The following is an 8,115-nucleotide window of genomic DNA, read 5'->3' on the forward strand; positions in this document are numbered from 1 at the left end:
CAGAGACAATGTTTTTTTCGTGAGGGTACTGCTGACAAAACAACAATGACAGAGACAATGATTTTTTCGTGAGGGTACTGCAGACAAAACAACAATGACAGAGACAATGTTTTTTTCGTGAGGGTAATGCTGACAAAACAACAATGACAGAGACAATGTTTTTTTCGTGAGGGTAATGCTGACAAAACAACAATGACAGAGACAATGTTTTTTTTTTGCGAGGGTACTGCAGACAAAACAACAATGACAGAGACAATGTTTTTTTTTTCGTGAGGGTACTGCTGACAAAACAATGACAGAGACATTGTTTTTTTTTCACGAGGGTACTGCTGACAAATCAACAACAGAGACAATGTGTTTTTTTCGTGAGGGTACTACAGTCAAAACAAAAAGGACAGAGACAATGTTTTTTTCGTGAGGGTACTGCTGACAAAACAACAATGACAGAGACAATGTTTTTTTCGTGAGGGTACTGCAGACAAAACAACAAGGACAGAGACAATGTTTTTTTCGTGAGGGTAATGCTGACAAAACAACAATGACAGAGACAATGTTTTTTTTTTGCGAGGGTACTGCAGACAAAACAACAATGACAGAGACAATGTTTTTTTTTCGTGAGGGTACTGCTGACAAAACAATGACAGAGACATATTTTTTTTTTTGCGAGGGTACTGCAGACAAAACAACAATGACAGAGACAATGTTTTTTCGTGAGGGTAATGCTGACAAAACAACAATGACAGAGACAATGTTTTTTTCGTGAGGGTAATGCTGACAAAACAACAATGACAGAGACAATGTTTTTTTTTTGCGAGGGTACTGCAGACAAAACAACAATGACAGAGACAATGTTTTTTTCGTGAGGGTAATGCTGACAAAACAATGACAGAGACAATGTTTTTTTTGCTAGGGTACTGCTGACAAAACAACAATGAGAGAAGACAATGTTTTTTTCGTGAGGGTACTGCAGACAAAACAACAATGACAGAGACAATGTTTTTTCATGAGGGTAATGCTGTCAAAACAAAAAGGACAGAGACAGTGTTTTTTTCGTGAGGGTACTGCTGACAGAACAACAATGACAGAAACAATGTTTTCGCTATCCAGAGTTATTGGGTTTGTTTGGACATGGCTGTCGCATGAGTTGCACATGAATCCAAAGAAGATGGCGCTAAATGAGGAACTGAGTCATCTCCACTTCAAAAGCATGCTTCCTGCATACTCCAGCACTGTGAAATCTCTAGCTGCAGGCGTGACGTTGACTTGAAAGAGTCCAACTGTGAATTTACTTTGATCTGTTTTTTTAGATTTGTAGTGAAGAGGAACGGTTGGGTAATGTTATTTTAACACTTTTTTTTTCTGCAATAGAAAAAAATATTAATTTGGCTTGAGTATACTGTGTGTTTTTTATATTAATTCAGTGTATGGGGAGTTAAACTAATTACTGAGTTTGTTAGCATCAACAGGATTTTAACTGCACCTCTATTTTGTACTATTGGAGATATAAATATATATTCATCAGATTTGGATTCAAGTATATATATATATATATATATATATATATATATATATATATATATATATATATATGCACTTGTTATTTATTATTTTCTGTGTATTTGGGTATTTTCTAATAATACCCTATCCATAGACTATACTATATTTCCAATTATTTAAAATTAGACCTACTTCTCTTACTATAGAAAGTAAGTATTACTGTTTGTTGAGGATTATTAAAACTGGATCACTAAAACATAAAAGTCTCCACATTCCAGTCCTGATTGGTCTCAGAAGCTGATTGTATTGTTTAACAATACAAGCCTATCTTGGTTGTAAATCACAATACAACCGTCCTATTCGCATGTGTAGAGTGCCCTCTACTGGCGACACCGAAGCATAGCGCAATATCTGCTCTGAGAGAAACGTTCACATTATTTCGCAGCGCCTACAGAAAGTCTGCACTTCTTTTGCACGTTTAGTTGTGTCAGTGCTTTACACTTTATACATTTAAATAATTCATTTTCCTTACTCATTCTCACACCAAACTCCACATGTATACACTTCAGACACAATCCAGGGAACGAGTATAATCATATTTTAAAGGCTTTGAATATCCCTTTTAGCATGGGATTTTCAATATAGATTAAGTAGTAGACTGACCAGTGGTGGTAATGAGGCCAATGGAAAACCTGACAGAGCTACAGGCTTTCATGGGGACACTGATCAGAGTGTGCATGGGACCGCAATATTAGAAGAACTCCACAAATTACTCAGAAAAGCCCAAAATAGAAGTGTTGCATGAACACCATTCCTACTGTGAAGCATGGTGGTGGTAGCTTCAAGTAATGGGGATGCTTCTCATTAAATGGACTGGGGCACTTGTAAGGTGTAGAAAGGAAAATAAATTGAGCAGTGTACAGAAATGACCTAGCAGAAAACCTGCTGCCCTCTGCAAGAAAGTGGAGCCTGGGACAGCAAAAACTATGCAGTGAAACCCAGTCATATTCCAGACTCATAACAATTTAGTTTTTTCAAATATAATTTTCCATCAATGCTCCACAAGGAATTTGACAGAGCTAGAATTGTTTTGTGAAGAGAATGGTAGAGACCTATCCCTACTGGCACACCGTGGTTAATCTGCTTCCACCAAGTATTAATTCTGGTGGTTGGAGAGTTTTGTATTTTTAATATTTTATTTTATTTCACAGTAAATAATGAATCCAGGAGAAATGTACCAGCCACAACCAAGTTTAAATATTCATAAGCATAAAGTACACAAGGAAAACTGAACGATAAAAATCTCACTTGCCGGTTCCTGCTCGACAATGCAAAACAAAAAATATATATTGAAGAATTAAAAAAATATTTGACTAAAAAACACAAGAACAATACAAATTTGACAAATAATGTAGATATTCTTGTTACCTGGGCACACCTGACCCCTTGGTAGCTGAGACCTGTGCTTGAATATTTATGATTCTAGGCACGGGCCAGAGAGGTTCTGGAGCCTGACATTTAAATATAATATGTGGGAGCTTGGGGCAGACATATAGTAGCCTACATGCTAAGTCTGGGGAACGTATATTCACTTTCAGTGTAAGAAAGTCTCCCTGGGTCAGAGGGTAAAAGGTATGATGTCTCATCCATGGGTTGCATAGTCGATAGCTTTTAACATGTGCTAGTGCAGAATGAGAGCAGGGCATCATTAAGAGGACTGTTGCCTGGCTACCTTAGCCACCTCCCTCCTGCCAAACGTTACACTGTGCCCACAGATGTTTGTTTCTTCATCAAGGAGTCTGGATCTGATTGCTCCCAGAAACGGACTGGTTCTGCCTGATTGGTCTTGGAAATTGACTAGTCCTGTCTGATTGGTCCTAGAAACTGATGCATTGGGCCAGAGCCAGAATACAGTTCAGTGACATTTTGAAAATGCGATTGGTTTCGACAAATTAAAGATTAACAATCATTGATGATGTTTTGCACAACACTCATCGTTTTCACATAAGGAGTTTCTGACTGAAATATGTAGTGGACAGTGGTAGAGTGAAAAACATCCGTTGAGGTTATCAGGCAAGGGGAAGGAGCATCAACACGCAATTGTTTTATTATCATGCACATTGCATATTTGCATCCCTATATGTCAGTGGTTTCAAGCACCTCTCTGAATGTCACCAGGTGAAGATTTTCACATCAGAGAGAGCTTCCGTGCTCCAAAATCAAAATGAATACAAGCATTTAGAACCTTTTCATGGTAACTTATTGACTCATCCCAAACCAAACATTCAGTTTTCATGTTTGAATTGGTCTGACATATTCTTTTTTAATGAATGCATGAAACAAAACCCTTAAGAAAGGTGCTACTGCTGTGCTAAATATTATGGGGAATGCGACAGGAAAGGGGCATCTTGAACATGTGGCATGTGCTTGACTTGGGCAAGAATTGATGGGGACTGAGTACATTGTTCTACTGCTTGAGCACCTGAACCCCATATAGAAACACTAGCAAAAGGTATTGTTGAACTCTTGTACCAACATACAAACTGTCCAGCAACAAAATCACTGGCTCCTAGGAAATGACGGAGACTGGTTTAGAAACTCTATGGTGGCAGCTCCTTCACAGTGTCTGTTACCGAGGTGTCTGGGATGGAAATGCTCAGAAAAAGGCTTGTTTGTAGCTTGTTGCTATGGGGACGCAACTGCAAGGAGCCATGTAATTATTTGTGCCGTGGCGCCCTGTTTTGTTCACCTTGGAAGAACTTGTATCCACATTTTTTATAATTTTACCAAATTAAATTTTTGTGCTTTTGCTTCCATTTTCTATCAGTGTTGTCAGGACAAATGCAATAGATTTCAAACTGTATTCCTGTGATCAGGAGTAGGATCAATGCACTATTAGTGAATTGTAATGCAGAAGTTCAATGTTGTTTACATATTTGCATTCACAATTGTTGATATCGGTAACTTGGAAAAGGTTTTATTTCTGTTAATAAGGCACAAATAATTTGAGGAGAAGCCAGAAGGGTTGTTTATCTCTGTTGAAAACTGATGGGATGTATTTTTTTCAATTCACATTAACTCAGCGTAACATTCAACTTGTCAGATGCATTCAATTTAATTAGTTTTGACATTACACAAGTATGCCGCAACACTGAATTTCTGGTGACGCTTCATCTGTTGTCATGTGGCGTTGAGAGGAAGGACCTCTGTGTTTTTGCTTCCCTTGTGTGAGATTTTACACATGAATGGGGCTCGAGGTGAGAGGTGAGTTGGCCTGACCTCAGGTCACAAAGCAAGACAATTCCAAGCATTGCTTTTATGGAGGGGACTCTCCTGTGGCCCCACGGTGGGAGGAGTTTCGGCATCTGCCATTTTAGAAGAGAGGCATTGCTACTTCAGTGATTCCATTACTAGCCCTCACACTGAGGAGATGGAACCGCTCGTGGACCTAGGTTGAAATAAGTCTTTATTTCTTAAAGAAATATATCCAGATCATTGTTTTTGTTATTAATTCAATCTGCTATGTCAAATGTGTGATTCTAGTACATTTAAAGGACTTGAGAAAACGTAATTCCAGGATCGGTAAAGAAATAAATAAAATAAAAAGTTCAGCTAACTTTAGCGGCCGCTAGCTAAACGTTAATGGAAGTGATGGTGTAATCCCCTTTAAGTAACAAAACATGGAGATATATTTTTTTTGCATTGATTTTACATTAGCGGTGGTCTGTAGCCTACTTTTAGGGTAAGCAATTATCCAACCTTAAGTGGTAAAATAACAAACCAATCCCTTAATAATTTCATATAAGAAAAACTGTTTAAGCCACATATGTCCACCATGTTCTCTTGATGGATAATACAGAATTTGTACCATCAAGGTTCTTGAAATCAATGCATTGACAATAAGGTATTTGATCATTAAATTGATACTTACTAGTAAAATCCTGTTTGTTTTACATCCAATTTATCTTTGGCTCAGAAGTTGCCAGGAACTGTATGATTTATGCAAAAAAAGGAGAGTCTAAGAAACAAAGCCATACTGGAGGAAGAAGTAAGGGTTACTCACACAATAGACTATTTGGAAGAAAAAAGGGTTCCAAAAGGGAAGTCCTGATTGATCCTATATCAAACATCTGCAAACCCAAATGTTTCTTTGAACAGTTATTATGTCATATAGAGAGCCAAAGAATGAGTGTGTGTTGCACATGATCACAAAACTAGCAGCACAGTATAATATCATTCCCTACTGTCATGATATACCATCTAATGGAGTTACAGTCACTCAAATCACAAGACTAAAAACTGGGAGCTGACGATAACAGTGACACAAATGGGAAAAAAGTCATTTCCTAAGCAGGACAGATGACCTTTTCCTCCCCCAGTAATATTCCCCCCTGGCTGTTCTTAATTAGCTTGGTTAAATAATGATAACATGTTGAAAAAAATACCATTGGTGGTCTTTACTTCAGGTGGTCTGGCAAATAGGAGGAAGTTAAAGTGGTTCCCAACATTAGTTAGAAGTCATATTTAATGTAGGGCCCTCCCCCCTGTTCCCTGAACAGCAACTCTCCTGTACGTTTTCACACCAACCATGTTTTTGAAGAGCTGCCCTCCTGTAGTTTTTTTCCTTGACCTTAATCCTGAAGAGCTGCCCTCCTGTAGGTTTTCTCCTTGACCTTAATCCTGAAGAGATGCCCTCCTGTAGTGTTTCTCCTTGACCTTAATCCTGAAGAGATGCCCTCCTGTAGTGTTTCTCCTTGACCTTAATCCTGAAGAGATGCCCTCCTGTAGTGTTTTTAAGTAATCCCATCTGAAAAACAAATTCAGCTGATGAACCATTGCATTGCTGAAAACAAGAATGTCTTCTTAGCCACCCTGGTGAAATAAAAAAATGTTAATTACTAAAATGAGGTTAGGGTAGATTTAGGTTAAAGTAAAAACTTAAAGGATATGGTTCTAAAGACACAGGTTTGAAAAACTCTGAACTAATGAGCAAAACAGCATGAAACCAGACATTTCACTTTTGGTAGGAAACAATTTAAGTCAAACCACAAAACGAAACTCATATTTACAATATCCTTCTCGACAAGGCTAGTGAAATAAAATAAAGATTAGATAAAAGTGTTATAAAATGTATGATAAAATTTTTTTTGGGTTATTATTATATTATTATCATTAATTATCCTTAATAAATAAATGCTGTTTTAAGTCTGTGGCACATGTTCTCGTTATAAACAGTTGTAAAAGATGATGTTAATTAAAAGTAATAAAGTATAAAAGATCTACAGGCAGTAATTCTGAATTGTTACTAGCCTACTCAGTTGTTCATTATTTTAAAAAGACATGTACATCTCACTTACTTAGAATATATTGTATTAATTAGCCTAAATGATCATGATGATTTCTAATTACGTAATAAACATCAACTCAGAAAATTATATATATATAATCGAAGTTTATTAAGGATCAATCAAACATTCACGAAGAGACGCACTGATTGCTTGAACTAAAATGTTGCAAGGTATCTATTGTTATATTCGTAACTAATCGATCATACACGATCACAGAACTTCGAACAAAAAGATATGTCAACATTTCCATTGTAGTAAACTAACTGGTGTTTTGGATTGGGTAAATCGGAAGTCGTTTATTTATGCTAATGAAGGAGTTGGGGTTGTAGATATTTACGTTCGACGGCGGGAGCCGCCCTTCATTCACCACATGGTTAAAAGCGGGGTACGTTCGCGCCACTTTCGCAATTTTACTACGATTCACCAACTCCTGGCGAATCAAAATAGCAGCATGTGGCGATGCAAATTTTGTGATTTTGCTTAGCTACGATTTGATTTAGAAGTTATGGTTTAGTTTCGTTGATATGCCTGGAGCCGTGACAGTGAACGGTAAGTGTGCACAAGTGAGTGAAGATGGTGGATTTCAGAGCGGAGTGTCTTAGTACGCGCATGTTATTGACAAGAAACCTGTTGTTAGCCTTTTGGTAGGATGCAGCTCTCGAAGTTACTCCTTCCTTGTTCTTCCATTTTTATTATCATGGATTTACTAAATTCATATGTGTAATGTGTAATTTAAAACGACTGTTTTACATTTAAAACCATGCTATCACGTAAAGAGGCGCATGGCCCCTCCATAGTTGTGAGAATGAGGGAGATTTGAAAAGCGTGCGCTACTGCGTCTGCAGTGCTTCAACTAGTGTGTAGCTAGTGGGAGTGTGCGCTACTTCTGGTAATGCTTGATTTCGTTATTTTAATTGTGTTCATGTAGGCATACATTTTGTGCCCAGATAAGAAATGAAGTTTAAGGTACTCCGTGGTGTGCGTTAAAGTGCCCCCAGAACAAAGCAGTAACACATGGAGCTGCAGGCCGCGCGCTTCTGCTAGGTTGCCAAGCTATGCTAGATAGCGCTTAGCTAGATGGCCAAATTACTTTTGTCAGTGACTGTTATTGTAACCAAAGAGCGGGTAGCCAGCGAAATATCATTTTCGGAAGGTTGTGCAAAGTTTGTTTCACTTGTGTTGAGTGTCCCTACCATGCAGTGTATCATATCAACAATGTTGAAAATATGCGCAGAGTTGAAGGCCGGGAGTGCTACCTAGCCTGCTAATG

Source organism: Esox lucius, chromosome 20 (genome assembly GCF_011004845.1).
Source record: "Esox lucius isolate fEsoLuc1 chromosome 20, fEsoLuc1.pri, whole genome shotgun sequence".
NCBI classification, from domain to species: Eukaryota; Metazoa; Chordata; class Actinopteri; order Esociformes; family Esocidae; genus Esox; species Esox lucius.